The 13,831-nt window shown below is 39.8% G+C and overlaps 1 pseudogene; it reads left to right on the top strand.

Moving 5' to 3' along the window:
* Nucleotides 1–2,044: 2,044 nt before the first annotated feature.
* LOC101606576 overlaps nt 2,045–13,831 on the top strand; it is a 72,518-nt pseudogene continuing 60,731 nt past the window's right edge.

The raw sequence follows: 13,831 nt of genomic DNA on the forward strand, positions 1-13,831 counted from the left end.
GCATCTTACATGAGATCTGGAGAGTTGAACATGAGTCCTTAGGCTTCGCAGGTAATCGCCTTAATCACTAAGCCATCTCTCCAGTCTCCAAAACTTCTTATTTCAGAATAGACCACTTTTTGGGGAAGCTGCAAGCCAAGTCTCTTTTAAATACTATTGTGAGAGTCTGCCTTTCATTCTGGGACTCGTATTTATGCAGATTGTGAAGTTATGGTGCCAGAGAAGAGCTGGAGACTGAAGAGAGAAAGGTGATTCTTCCTCTTCACTGGGTCCTAGTAATCACTGAGGCTCTGGATTTAGAGATCAGAGTTTTGTTTTTGTTAAACCAACCAACCAACCAACCAACCAACCAACCAACCAACCAACCAACCAACCAAAGACCTTTCTCTCTGGGAAGCTGGAGCTTGCCACTAACCTGAGCCTGTGCAGAAGGTGAGGCTGGTAAGAGAGAAGCTGTTGCAAGTGGCCATGACCATTTTAGTACCCAATTTAAAATTTTGCTTTTTCTGTGGGAATTTCTTGTGATGTTTCCTATTTTACATACTCCAGCAACTTCCTTCAGATGTGAACTCGGCCAGCACTGGCAGTGGAGAATGGGCGGAGTAGTGTGAGCGGGCAGGTGGTGTGAGACAGCCAATCGGGACCTGCCTGCCTCAGATACAGGCGCAAACTTATGAGGGAAGTGGTCACCAGCTGTGGCATGTAGAGTATTTCTCTAAAGTTTTAGACAGAGTAAAAACTAACAAACAAACAAACAAAAAACAAAAAACTTGGGGCCTGGAGAGATGATTTTGAGGTTAAGGCACTTGTCTACAAAGCCTACGGACCCAATTTCAGTTCCCTGGTACCATGTAAGAGGGCACATACACCTGGAGTTCATTTGTAGTAGCTGGAGGCCCTGGTGTACCTATTACCTCTCTCTCTCTCTCTCTCTCTCTCTCTCTGTCTGCCCCTCTCTCTCAAATGAACAAATAAAAATAAAAAATAAACTTGGAGAAAGACTGGCATAGTTGGTGGAGCAAATGCAGAGTGCTCCAGTAGAGGACCTTGTTCTCCTTTTATTGTGGGAGGCACATGAAAATGCCTCACCAGTGGGAGACTTCTTGTTGCCAAGGAGTCAGAAGTTAGATGTTTATTGTCTGCAGCAACCCTGAGAAAATAGCTACCTAGAGGCCTGAGGTTGATGCAAAGTTAGAACCCACGTTGCTAGGGTAAAACAGTACTGGATGCAGGCTTCTTCTTCTTCTTTTTTTTTTAGTTTTGTGAATCTAAATTGCACACACACACACAGTCAACAACAACAACAAAAATACGTCTCAGGTAATATTCATTGATTGCATTTATTCCCTTAAAATCTCAGTGAGACTTCCATGCTCACTAACCACAATGAGCAGCATCACATTGCTAAGTTTGGTTCTGAGATTTTGGTTTTCATTGATTTCACAGAAACATTACACACATGGATGACAGTGTCATCTCCTTAACCTGCGTGGTTTCCTCCCTCTGTGTTCAGTGCTCCTGTCAGCATTTGTGGGTGGCTTCGGTTTTCCCAGCCTCACATCTGTGCTATACTTTTTGATTTATGTAATCTCTCCTTTCAACCTAAAGTCTTTCTATTTATGATTCCTTACACTTTCACTGATTTAGTATCATCTGTATTTTCATGGTATCAAAACATTACACATGAACTTCAAATGTATATATCCAAGTACTTATTTAACCTCTCAAACTGGTCATATAAAAAGTCCACTGAATGATTTTAGTTTTTCATATTAGCCATGGCAATTTCTTCATTCTAACTTAAGATATTTCCATCCATCCAGGTGTTTCAGCCAAATCCTTTGGAACCATCCTTCACTTATATCTTTAAAGATCAAATTCATCAAGGCATCCTGTGGCTTCAGCATTTGTAATAGCATTCCTGACTGCTGTTACAAAATAGTCAGAAAAAGCAACTTATGGGGTAGGGTTTGTTCTTGCTCACAGATTGAGAGTATAATCCATTATTAGAGAAGTCCATTAGAGAAGACATGGCAGCAAGAGGATGAGGACGCTGGTCACATCACATCCCTTGTTAGAAAGAAGAGAGGTGAGTGCTGGTGTTAAGTTTGCGTTCTGTCTTCTGTGCAGTCTGAAACCTCCGTGAATGGAATGCTGCTCCTTACATTCACATTCTTTCTACCTCAATTAACTCAAAGTAAATAAAAAGACCATGACCAACAAAAACAACAAACCCTCATAGACATGCTGAGGGATTTGCTCCCATAGATGATTCTGGGTTCTGTCAATTGGGTAATACTAAGTATCACAACATCTGGGAGTCAGGACACCTCCAATCAGCTCATCACTAGTATGAACACTTGGATGTATGTGATGGGGTCCTGAGAATTAAACCCAGGAACTCATAAATGCTAACCATGTGCTCTATTTCTAAACAATATACCCAGCCCTTAGACTAAAAAAAAATAATTCTTCTAGGCATGGTGGCACAAACCTTTAATCCTATTACTTGGTAGGCAGAGATAGGAGGATCACAGTGAGTTCAAGGTCAGTCTGAGGCTACTGAGTGAGTTCCAGGTCAGCCTGGGCTAGAGTGAGATCCTATCTTGAAAAGCAAGAAAACATTAAAAAAAGATCTCTACTTACTACATCACATAATCTTTAGAAACTGTCTTAATTTTATTTTTTGGAAAAAAGTAGGATATAAATGATCAAAACTAAAATAATGAATAATAGCACAGTGCCACTGGCAATATCTTTGTCCTCCCCTCAAGCCTCCAAATTTATGCCACTAGAAAGATATTTTCTTCAAAAATAGGCCATTCTAAAGAAAGGCACAATGATGCTGTATAATTCAAAACATGCTTGGCTTCCTTTTTCGGAAAACTACCTTACAAAGCTTTTGCCACCCACAGAAAAACTGTCATTTCTGGTTTGGAGGTGTGTGTGTGCATGTGTGTGTGTGTCCTGGGTGCACACCAGGACATGAAGATACTATCTGCCGTTCTCTTCTTTCATTCTTCTTGCTGGTTTCCCTGAGTCCGTGTCTCTCAGTGAATCTTGAGATCCCTGTCTTTTGGTTACACTGGCTGACCAATGAGTCCTAGCATTGATTGTCTTGCTCCACCCCTCTCAGTGCTGGGGTTACAAGCACGAATGGGCATGCCTTCCCTTTTACATGGGTGGAACTCAGGACCTCATGCTTGTGTAGAAAGTCTTCTTACTGGCTGAACCATCTCCCCTGCCCACTAAAATATCACTTATTTATGGCAACTGAACATTCTTTCTTCATCCACTCATCTTTATTCTTTCTTCCCTTATATTGAACACATTCCCTTCCTTGTTGGCCTCTTTCCTGTTTATTACACAGGCAATGGTGACAGCCCCAGAGAAACAGGCTGGGCCTGATGCAGTCTTGAAGTGTGGGTGTTGGAACATAGGCTCTGAGTGCGGGCAGGCTGGAAGTCAAGGAAGCAATTGGTATGCAGTCTGCAAAGGACCTCCTTATTTCTGAGTGCTATACTTGTGAATGATGGCAAGTTAGAAATGCTATGGAAAATCAAATTAGTATGAGTACAGGATAATAAAGAGTGTCATACTGATGTCTGGGATAGGTATTTGTTCCTATTTATTTGAACAGATAATAGCAGGTACTTTCAAGCCCAATAGAATGTTATTGTAAACACTGGGTTGTTAAAAGGTTTTTGGTTTAACAATCTGAATAGCTATGTGTTTATTTTTATTTGCCTCATAGTATCAGAAAAAATAATATTTCATGGGCTAGAGAGATGGCTTAGTGGTTAAGGCATTTACCTGCAAAGCATAAGGAGCAAGGTTTGGTTCCCTACTGCTCACATAAGCCAGATGCACAGAGAAATGTATGTGTCCGGAGTTCATTTGCAGTGGCTGGAGGACCTGGCATGCCCAGTCTCTCTCTCTCTCTCCTTCCCTCTGCCCCCTTTCTCTCTCATAAGTAAATAATAAGTTATACTTTAAAAAAGAAAAGAAAACATATTTCACAAGTCAAAACTGCAACTTAAAACAATGGAGGAGGAGGGAGCCAGCCTCTCACAGTCATGGGTCGTGGTGCACTGTGGTTTGTGCATTGTTGACAAAGTATGGCAATTTCATTGATAATCTAAGACTTTCCACCAAAGGCAGATGTGGTGGAATGGGTTACCCTCACTTGGGTGCAGGAGGTTGAAAAAGTGGAGTTTTCTGGGTTGTGGCTCATAAAAAATGACCTTAAAACAACTTACAGACAAATATCCTCAGAAATGGTTGTTGGCTGGAGTAGGACCAAACAGTCTGATGAGTGCACTAAAGGGCTCCAGAGGGAAAGACTGTGAAATTCCTGTGCCTGTGGGCACTTCAGTAACTGAGGGAAATGGCAGAATTATAGGAGAACTCAGTAAAGAGAAAGAATTTTGGTAGCTGAAGATGGTCTTGGTGGTCAATTAATCACAAATTTCCTACCTTTGAAAGGCCGGAAATGAATAATTCACCTTGACCTAAAAGTTTTAGCAGCTATAGGCTTAGTAGGATTTCCAAATGCTGGAAAATCATCTTTACTAAGTCGTGTATCTCATGAAAAACCCGAGATTGCAGATTATGCATTTACCACTTTAAAGCCTGAACTTGGAGAGACTGTGCAGTGATTTCAAGCAGATATCAGTAGCTGAGCTCCCAGGTTTGATAGAAGGAGCACATATGAACAAAGGAATGGGCCACAAATTCCTCAAGCAGCTAGAAAGAACCAGACAATTGCTTTTAGTTGTTGCTATTTCTGGATTTCAGCTTTCTTCCCAAACTCAATATAGGTCTGCGTTTGAAACCACAAGGCTGTTTACAAAAGAGTTGGAGCTATGTAAGGAGGAATTTCAGACAAAACCTGCACTTCTGGTAATTAATAAAATGGACTTGCCCAAGATGCCAAAGTTAAATTTTGTGAGATGATCGACCAACTTCAGAATCCCGAGGGTTTCTTGCATTTGTTTGAAAGAAGCATGATCCCAGAGAAGACTATGGAGTTCCCCCATATCATCCCCATTTCTGAAGTGACTGTAGAAGGAATTGAAGAATTACAGAACTGCATAAGGAAGTCACTGGATGAACACGACAGCTAAGAAAATAATGCATATCATAAGAAATGGTTGCTCAATTTGCAGACTTCCAAGTCCATGTCTTACAGTGGGCTGCCATCAAAGCACATTACTACTGCTTCAAGAAAAGATGTGATGGGCTGGAGAGATGGCTTAGTGGTTAAGCGCTTGCCTGTGAAGCCTAAAGACCATGGTTCGAGTCTTGATTCCTCAGGACCCACATTAACCAGAGGCACAAGGGTGGGGGACATGTGTCTGGAGTTCATTTGCAGTGGCTGGAAGCTCTGGTGCTCCCATTCTCCCTCCCTCCCTCTCTCTCTCTCTCTCTCTCTCTCTCTCTGCCTCCTTCTGTCTGTCACTCTCAAAGAAATAAATAAAACAAACAAAATTTTTTTAAAAAAAGGAAAGATGTGGTCTAAGCATAGTAAAATATTACTGATAGAGTACTGTTTAGTCCTAACCAAAGAAAATCCTGCTATTTTTGATGAATCTGGAATATATTATGTTTGGAGAAATTATCTAGGCATAGAAAGACAAATAACCATATAACCTGGATGTGGAGTCTAAAAAAAATTGAGCTGGCAGAAGCCCAGACTATTGTGGCCCTTAAGGGGTGGGAAAATGGAGGCTAGAGAGATGGTCAAAAGATGGAAAGTTTCAATTACTATGAATAAGCACTGGAGGTCTACTTGCTGCTATAGGTACAACAGCACATCAAAGTTACTGAGAAAGTACGTTTCTTTTTCTTTTTCTCTTTCTTTTTTTGAGGCAAGCCCAATAGACTGGACTTTTTCTTTTTATGCGAGAGTGAGAAAGGGAGAATTGGCGCACCAAGGCCTTCAGCTACTACAGTGAATTCCAGACGCGTGCACCACCTGTGCGCCTTGTGACCTTGTGTGCTTGTGTCACTTTGCACATCTGATTCACGTGGCACCTGGAGAGTCAAACACGAGTCCTTAGGCCTCTCAGGAAAGCGTCTCAATGGCTAAGCCATCTCTCCAGCCCGAGAAAGTAGCTTTTGAAGTATTCTCACCACAAAAAATAAAAAACTGAGAAAATGCATTATTAAGGAGCTTGATTGAACCATTCCACAGCATGTACATATTCCATGACATAACAAGTATATACAATTTTATGTCAGTGAAATTGTATTAATTTCAAAACTTTCCACACTGTAATCAGAATGCTCTGATATGTGTATCATTCAAGAAGATAAAACTTGTTAATGCCTGCTTGACTATTTGAAAGATAGTATTTAAATAACTATGTTCTTACAGGAATTTTTATGCATATGTTTTTACCCAAATGAGTTCATTTTAAAGTTTTCAAGCTTTTTAAATGACAAAATAATAGATGAGCTTTAAAATGTTCTTTAGCAAGTTTGGAGGTGGATGGGGAACATTGTGGAGTCATGGCCAGCTTGAGCTACATAGGTCATTATGGACTAAACAGACCCTCAAAAGTCTTCAGTGGTGTTTTTTCTTATATTTGCATGTATATGTGTGGGTGGGTGGAATATACTATGACCTCTTGCAACTGCAAATAAATGCCAAACACTTGGGCCATTTTTTGCTTATGTGGGTGCCTTGAGAATTGAACCTGGGCTTATAGACTTTGCAAGCAAGTCCCTTTAACAATTAAACCATCTTCCTAGCACACCCCCAAAAAAAGAATAAAAATAAAACAATGGACGACAAAAAGCTAGAGGGAATATTGAGTCAATTCATTTCCTTATCCTTCACAAAGGGAGGGCAAACTATTTCTATTATAGATTCAGAGGTCAGGATCGAAACATTTTCAGATTTCAGAATTTGTTTTCAAAAGAGTGGAACTTTGAAATAAAAGTAGCAAGTAATGACCTTAAAATTATTTTGATTTCCTATACCCTGTCATTATCAGGTTCAGCATGGAAGCAGCACTCTTGCTAATCTTCCCAATTCCTCTGTGGTTTCAGCTGTGGCTTGTCTGAAGTGCAAGAGGTAGTTTATCTCCTTGGGTCTCATTACCTTATATAAAAGAAGAATGCATTCTCTAACAGAGAGTGAATAATTCAATTTTAATCTCAGGCTCACTTAGGGATATACAATTGATACGTGGAATTGTAGGCAACACTGCCAAAAATAATTTAGTAGTACTTTTTCTTATTGTATTCATTTATTTTTGAATCCTACATACAAGTAAACTGACACATACCACCATCATACCAGAAGCACAGACATCAGGCAGAAAAGAAAATGTTCAGAATGATTTCCTCACAGAGGAGCATTGGCAGGGGCAAGTACTCTTAGTTTCATGGACTCTTCAGCATGTTTGTCTTTTGTGTTACTTTCTTTACAAAGTGCCAAACTGTGAGCAATTCACTTTCTTACAATTTTAAAGAAACATTATTTTTAATAACTGTTTTATATTTCAACTTGTGACTACTCCATAATTCATTTAAATATTCTTCTTTAGAGCATTGGTGGTTTTTCCTTTTTTTTTTTGAATTGTCAGTTTATTTTTACTTCTTTTTAATTTACTTTTACTAGATATGGACATACTTAGTATGTAAACAATGTATGTTGGCACCATCATTTCCCTCATCCCTGCCACTTTTCCGAAGATAGTTTCCTTGTTGAGGATGCAGGTCAACCCCGTGGGGATTCTGGGTCATGCATTGAAGGGCAGCAGTAAGTTATGGGGGAAAGGCAATGTATCTGTGCATAATGTCCCAACTTGTGGCTCTTACAATCTTTCCGCCCCCACCTCTGTAAAATTCGCTGAGCCATGTTGGGTGCATTTTAAGTCTACTTCAGTGATAGGCTTTTAGGAGCCTCTGGATCTCTGCTTTGGTAGATGATGAGTGTCCTCAGTGTCTCTCCTTCACCCTTAGTCTGGTATCAGGTTCACAGAGAAAGCAAAATGCGTGCTCATTTCCCCATTTCCTCTGTGGTTTCAGCTGGGGCTGAGTGAAGTGCACTGGGTTGTTTATCTCCTCTGGTACCACTCCCATCTGAAAAAGAGAAGCAGAATCTCCAACAGAGAGAGAAGTCAGCGCTGGTTAAGTGGGATAACCATCATTAATTTATAGAGAATTTAAAGGGTGTAGACCTTCTTATAGCCCAAGATTCATGGGATTTTGACATTAGAGAGCAAAATCATTATCTGGATATGATTCTGACTTGTTTCCAAGTTCCAGATATGGTTTCCTTTCCACTGAGCAGATCTGTCAGCTATTTCAAAAGCAGTTGGTTTCCCACCATGGCTGTGTAGAATGAAAATCTTCACCAGTTATACCACTTACAGAAGTCTAATACCTAGAATCTTCAAAGAACTCAAAAAATTAAACAATAAAAATTCAAACAACCCATTCCAAAAGTGGGGCAGAGAACTGAATAGGGAGCTCTCAAAGGAAGAATTACAAATGACTAAAACACACTTAAGAAAATGTTCAACATCCCTAACCATTATGGAAATGCAAATTAAAACAACTATGAGATTCTACCTTACCCCAATAAGGATATCAAACATTAAAAATTCAAATGAAAACAAATGTTGGCAAGGATGTGGAGAAATAGTAACCCTCAGTCACTGTTGGTGGGAATATAAGCTGCCATAACCACTATGGAAATCAATATGCAGACTCCTGAAAAGGATGAATATAGAGTTACCAACAGATCCTGTTATTCCCTTCCTAGGCATTTAACCTTAAAGCTCCACACCTCAGTTAAGAAATATTTGTTCAACCATGTTTATAGCTGCTCAATTCATAATAGCTAAGAACTGGAATTGACCAAGGTGCCCATCATTGGACAAATGGATAACCAAGATGTGGCATATCTACATGATGGAATTCTAGTTAGCACTAAGAAAAAAAATGACAATGATTTATCAAAAGATGGTCAGATTTGGAACAGATCATATTAAGCAAACATATAATCACAGAAAGAAAATCATCACATGGTCTCATTTGTCTGTGGTTCCTAACCTGGATTAGCCCAAATTGCTAGCACACCTGAATGGCATCTCGAGGCTTGAACAATAGGGAGGGTAGGGTTTAGGGGAAAGGAAAGAGTTGGGGTGGCACAATACTGAACCAAAATTGAATTGGTACCATAGAATCCTATGTCCTGAAAGTTAAGCTAAAAGGTTGAACCTTCAATAGGACGTTAGGAGGAGATCTGGAGGGAGTGAGATAAAGCCTAACCTTAAATTTCTCCTTTCTTTTTTTTTTTCTGTCTTTGTCTTTTTTCTTGTCCCTTGGTGCTGGCCTGTAATTCTTCATACCAGGATGTGGTTAACACCCACAAGGAGCTGTTGATCAAAGAGACCTAAAAGCTCTCCCAAAACAAACAAGGCAGACTTCTATCAGAGCACTTGATTACCCCCCAGAGTTTAATGTTAAGACCCTACTGCTGAAGACACCATACATTGTTGGCACAAACCATGGAGAGAATTTGTTGAAATCCAGAAGAAAGCCAGTCCCCAGACAATTAGCCCATCTAGTGCTGGAAGGTGCTACATGAGCTACTGGGAGAAAGTGGCTGACATCTGTCCCAGCAACTCAAAGTCAGACTCAGAAGTAAACAACCTGACGTGATGCTCACACAAGTGCAATAGTGGCACACAGCCATGGTGATGTTTACTATTTTTAATACTTACAAGTGACCCATTGGAACTTGACACATATTAATCTTTGCCTTTATCTCTCATTATTTCTGGAGAATGAGTCTCAAAAGTTAACAAAGTATGAATATTTTAATGGTTTCTGATTTATGCTATTAAATTGCTTTCTTAAAATGTTATACAAATATATAATACATCAACAGTGAGAAAGTGTGGTCAATTTGCAGTTGTGGTTTTTCCCATTAAAAGTAAATTCCTGTTGTTTTTTTGAGAATATTATTTATTTAGATGAGAGAGAGAGAGAAATACACTGATAGAGGAGACAGTGGGTGCACTAGGGTCTCTATCCACTGCAAACAAACTTCAGATGCATTTGCCACCTTGTACATCTGGGTTTATTTGGGGAATTGAGCCAGAGTCCTTAGGCTTTGTCGGCAGGTACCTTAACTGCTGAGTCATCTCTCCAGTCCTCCTGTTGTTTTAAATGTTAGCATCTTTATTTACTTAATAAATATTGCATTTTTTCTTCTAATTTCTTCCTGATTTTGTCCTTTATATTTTATCTGTGGTTGTTCTTGATTGGTCACTTGACAGGATCACCTAAGAGATACCTTGGTCTTGACTGTACAGATTTTTCTAGAAAGGCTTAACTGAAGGGTGAATACCCACCCTTGAATTAGGAAGCACCATCCAATGAGTGGCCCAGACATAAAGAAGTCAGAGGACAAAGACAGCAGTGTCACCTGACTGCTTTCATTCCATCCTCCCGAGCGAGGCTACCTGTTGCTGCCACTGGGCTCTGCTGACATGAGCCTCTAGGTTCTTCCCTTCTGACATGGGCTGTCTACCAAAGACCCTTCAGGGAGCTTCCCGGCCTTTAGATTGGGATTACTGAGGTCTCCAGATTCATGAACTGAGCAGCCTACTGGTTCTCAGCTTCTCTAGCACACAGACCACTACTGTTGGACAACTCAACCACTATCACATAAGTCACTCTAATAAATATCCTTTTATAATACACAACACACACACATTTTAGTGGTTCTATTTCTCGAGAGAACCCTTCCTAATACATCTTTTGGCACTAGAAATGGTTTTAGAAAAACAGAATTGAAAGAATAAGGTTGGTGGTGTTTGGAGTTGAGTTTCTAATTTAACTACACCCAAGGTTACTACTAAAGGCTCTGTGGTAGCATGGAGGGTACTGACAATCCATGGTGAGAATGTGTTAAAGAAGTTTGCAAGATAAATGCATTATTGTCCACCATTTGTGAGAGGCAACTAATTTAGTGGCTCTGTGTAATAGTTTTGAATAATTCTGGAAGACTAGACTACGACAATGCAGGCTTGTTGCTTCTAGAATCTCAGGATAAAGTATTGAAGGAAAGAATGAGCTCAGAGATGTAGTGCCCCAGCTCCAGATGTGCACAGATGATATAAAAGATTATGAGTGTATTCTAAAGGAGAATCTTCTCTCCAGCAGACATGCATCTAATATTGCTCAAAACCTAGCTCAAGCCCCCAAAAAAGTGATTGGCTGGCTTACAACATAAGTTTAAATCTCAGCCTTGCAGCCACAATTAAAGAGCAGGATCCTATAACTTGTGATGCAGATGTGTGGGAGGACTCTAATGAGGATAAGGATATTGAACTTTATGTTCTGACAGATTTATTTGGCCTAAGAAAGTCGTTTCCTGACCCTTAGTGGCAGATGCATGCCTACCTCCGTGTAAATATTACCCTCCCTTCCCTTGCATGAGGGAATTAATCCTGCATTGCCTATGGAACCCACAATGTCCTTTTCTGAAGGAAATGCCACAGGAATTGCCTGACTTCAATGCTGATGCCCCTCTGTGTCCATACTACTCATTTACCTTTGCATCCAGATCTGGAGCCAGCTACCAGCCTTAGCAGACTCCCTGAGGTGAGGTTCCAGGAGCAGAGTGTCCATGTCACCTTAATCCCTTATCATCCTATAGTGCCTCTGTTTTCCCCTCTGAGACTTTGATCCCTTCATCTTAATGGTGAAAATACAGGCAAAAGAAAATCAATCTTCTTGAGATGGGGAGGGGATATGATGGAGAATGGAGTTTCAAAGGGGAAAGTGGGGGGAGAGAGGCTATTGCCATGGGATATTTTTTATAATCATGGAAGTTGTTAATAAAAATTTGAAAAAAAATAATATCAATCTTCTGTAACTTTTTCATAGCTGAACAGGGGTGCAAGCTCTCTTTACCTAGGAAGTAAAAGTCTTAACCTGTTCGCTCTAAGAGAGAGACATGACAAGATCTGTGGAGTCAGGGGTTTGGAATAAAAGACATCATGATTCAGAACACCATCCCACACAGACAACACATCATGCAACAAATTGTTATTCACAATCCCAAGATTAATGGCAAAAATAAGAGAAGATTTTCCCACCAGGAAGCACCTTGAACCATGATATTAACAAATTACTAAGGCTTCATGTGGAATCTGGCATAGATCTAATTTGAGAATGTAAGGCTGGATTACTGAGGGCACAGTGGCTTTAGTTGTAAGGTATACACTTATAGCACTCTTACAATAGTACAGGTTCCCCTTCCATTGTCAGACTATTAAGGGTCATTAGGTCTTAGAGGATAGCTTTCTTGTCATCTTAATTTTGATGACATGGGCTCGAAAGAGGAAATACTGGCAGTTACATACTGATTCCATGGTGAAACATTAAATAATTTTAAGTGAAAATTAAAGGGTAGAATAAATATAAAGGAAAATAGTGTAAAGTTGTAATCACTGAGTATATTTTATATCAATAGTGCCTAAAAGAAAGCAATGAAGACTCCTGGGTAACAGGGCGGCATAAGAGCCATGCCAAAACAGGCTAGGGAGGGATTTAAGCAAAACCCCGGCAAAATACACTCTTCTTCTGGAATGTGAAGGAGTATAGGTTATTCTTAGATACAGGGGAGAAGCCAGAGAGACCAAGATCCACGGAAAGGAGGAAAACGGCCAGATTCCACTGAGGCGCTCATAGCCACGATCCGTGCTCTGTCCTCCTGCCAAAGCAGCAGCAGAAACCACACAACAGATTACTCAACTTCATCAGTCTTCTTGCAAAGTTAAGGAATCTGAAGGGAAGACAGCAGATATCAACCAAAAAGCTACTGAAAGTGCGAGCAACTCCAATTTCCCCAAATTGGGAAAGAGATGCCAATGCAGATACAAGAAGCTTTTAGAACATCAAACAGACAAAACCTGAAAAGAACCTCTTCTTGCCATTATAATTGAACTACTAAACATGCAAACCAAAGAAAATATACTGAAAGCAGTTAGAAAGGGAAAGCAAACCACCTACAAAGGCAAGCCCATCAGAATAACTGCAGATTACTCAACACAAACTTTAAAATCCAGAAGGGCTTGGAATGATGTATTCTGAGTTCTGAAAGATAATAACTGTCAACCAAGATTGCTTTATCCTGCAAAGCTATGTATCCAAATTGATGGAGAAATAAGGACACTCCACAACAAAAGCAGGCTAAAGGAATTTATGACAACTAAACCCGCTCTATGAAAAATACTTGAAGTAATTCTCCATACTGAAGAGAAAGCAAAACACACACTAGATGAAATAGGAAAAAATAAACCACACTCAAATAACAATTAAAACAAATGAGTAAAGGGAAGACAGGAAACATGACAAAATAAGAAGAATGGAGAGAAAAAATGCATACCTTTCAATAATAACTCTTAATATCAATGTCCTCAATGCACCAACCAAAAGACAAAGTCTTGCAGGCTGGATTAAAAGGCAGGATCCTGCCATTTGTTGCCTCCAGGAAACTCATCTCTCAATAAAAGATAGACACTGTCTTAGGGTGAAAGAATGAAAAATGGTATTTCAAGAAAATGGTCCTGGGGAACAAGCAGGGTTTGATACCCTAATATCTCACAGGATAGACTTCAAACCAACATTAGTGAGGAAAGATAAAGAAGGTCATTTTATACAGATTAAAGGAACACTCCAACAGGAGGACATCATAATCCTAAACATATATGCACCTACCATGGGGGCTGTAAGTTTCATAAAAATAAACACTATTAGACTTAAGATAACATCAAACACAATTGTAGTAGAAGACTTC

The sequence above is a fragment of the Jaculus jaculus genome, chromosome 1, assembly GCF_020740685.1.
Source record: "Jaculus jaculus isolate mJacJac1 chromosome 1, mJacJac1.mat.Y.cur, whole genome shotgun sequence".
In the NCBI taxonomy this organism is placed as follows: Eukaryota; Metazoa; Chordata; class Mammalia; order Rodentia; family Dipodidae; genus Jaculus; species Jaculus jaculus.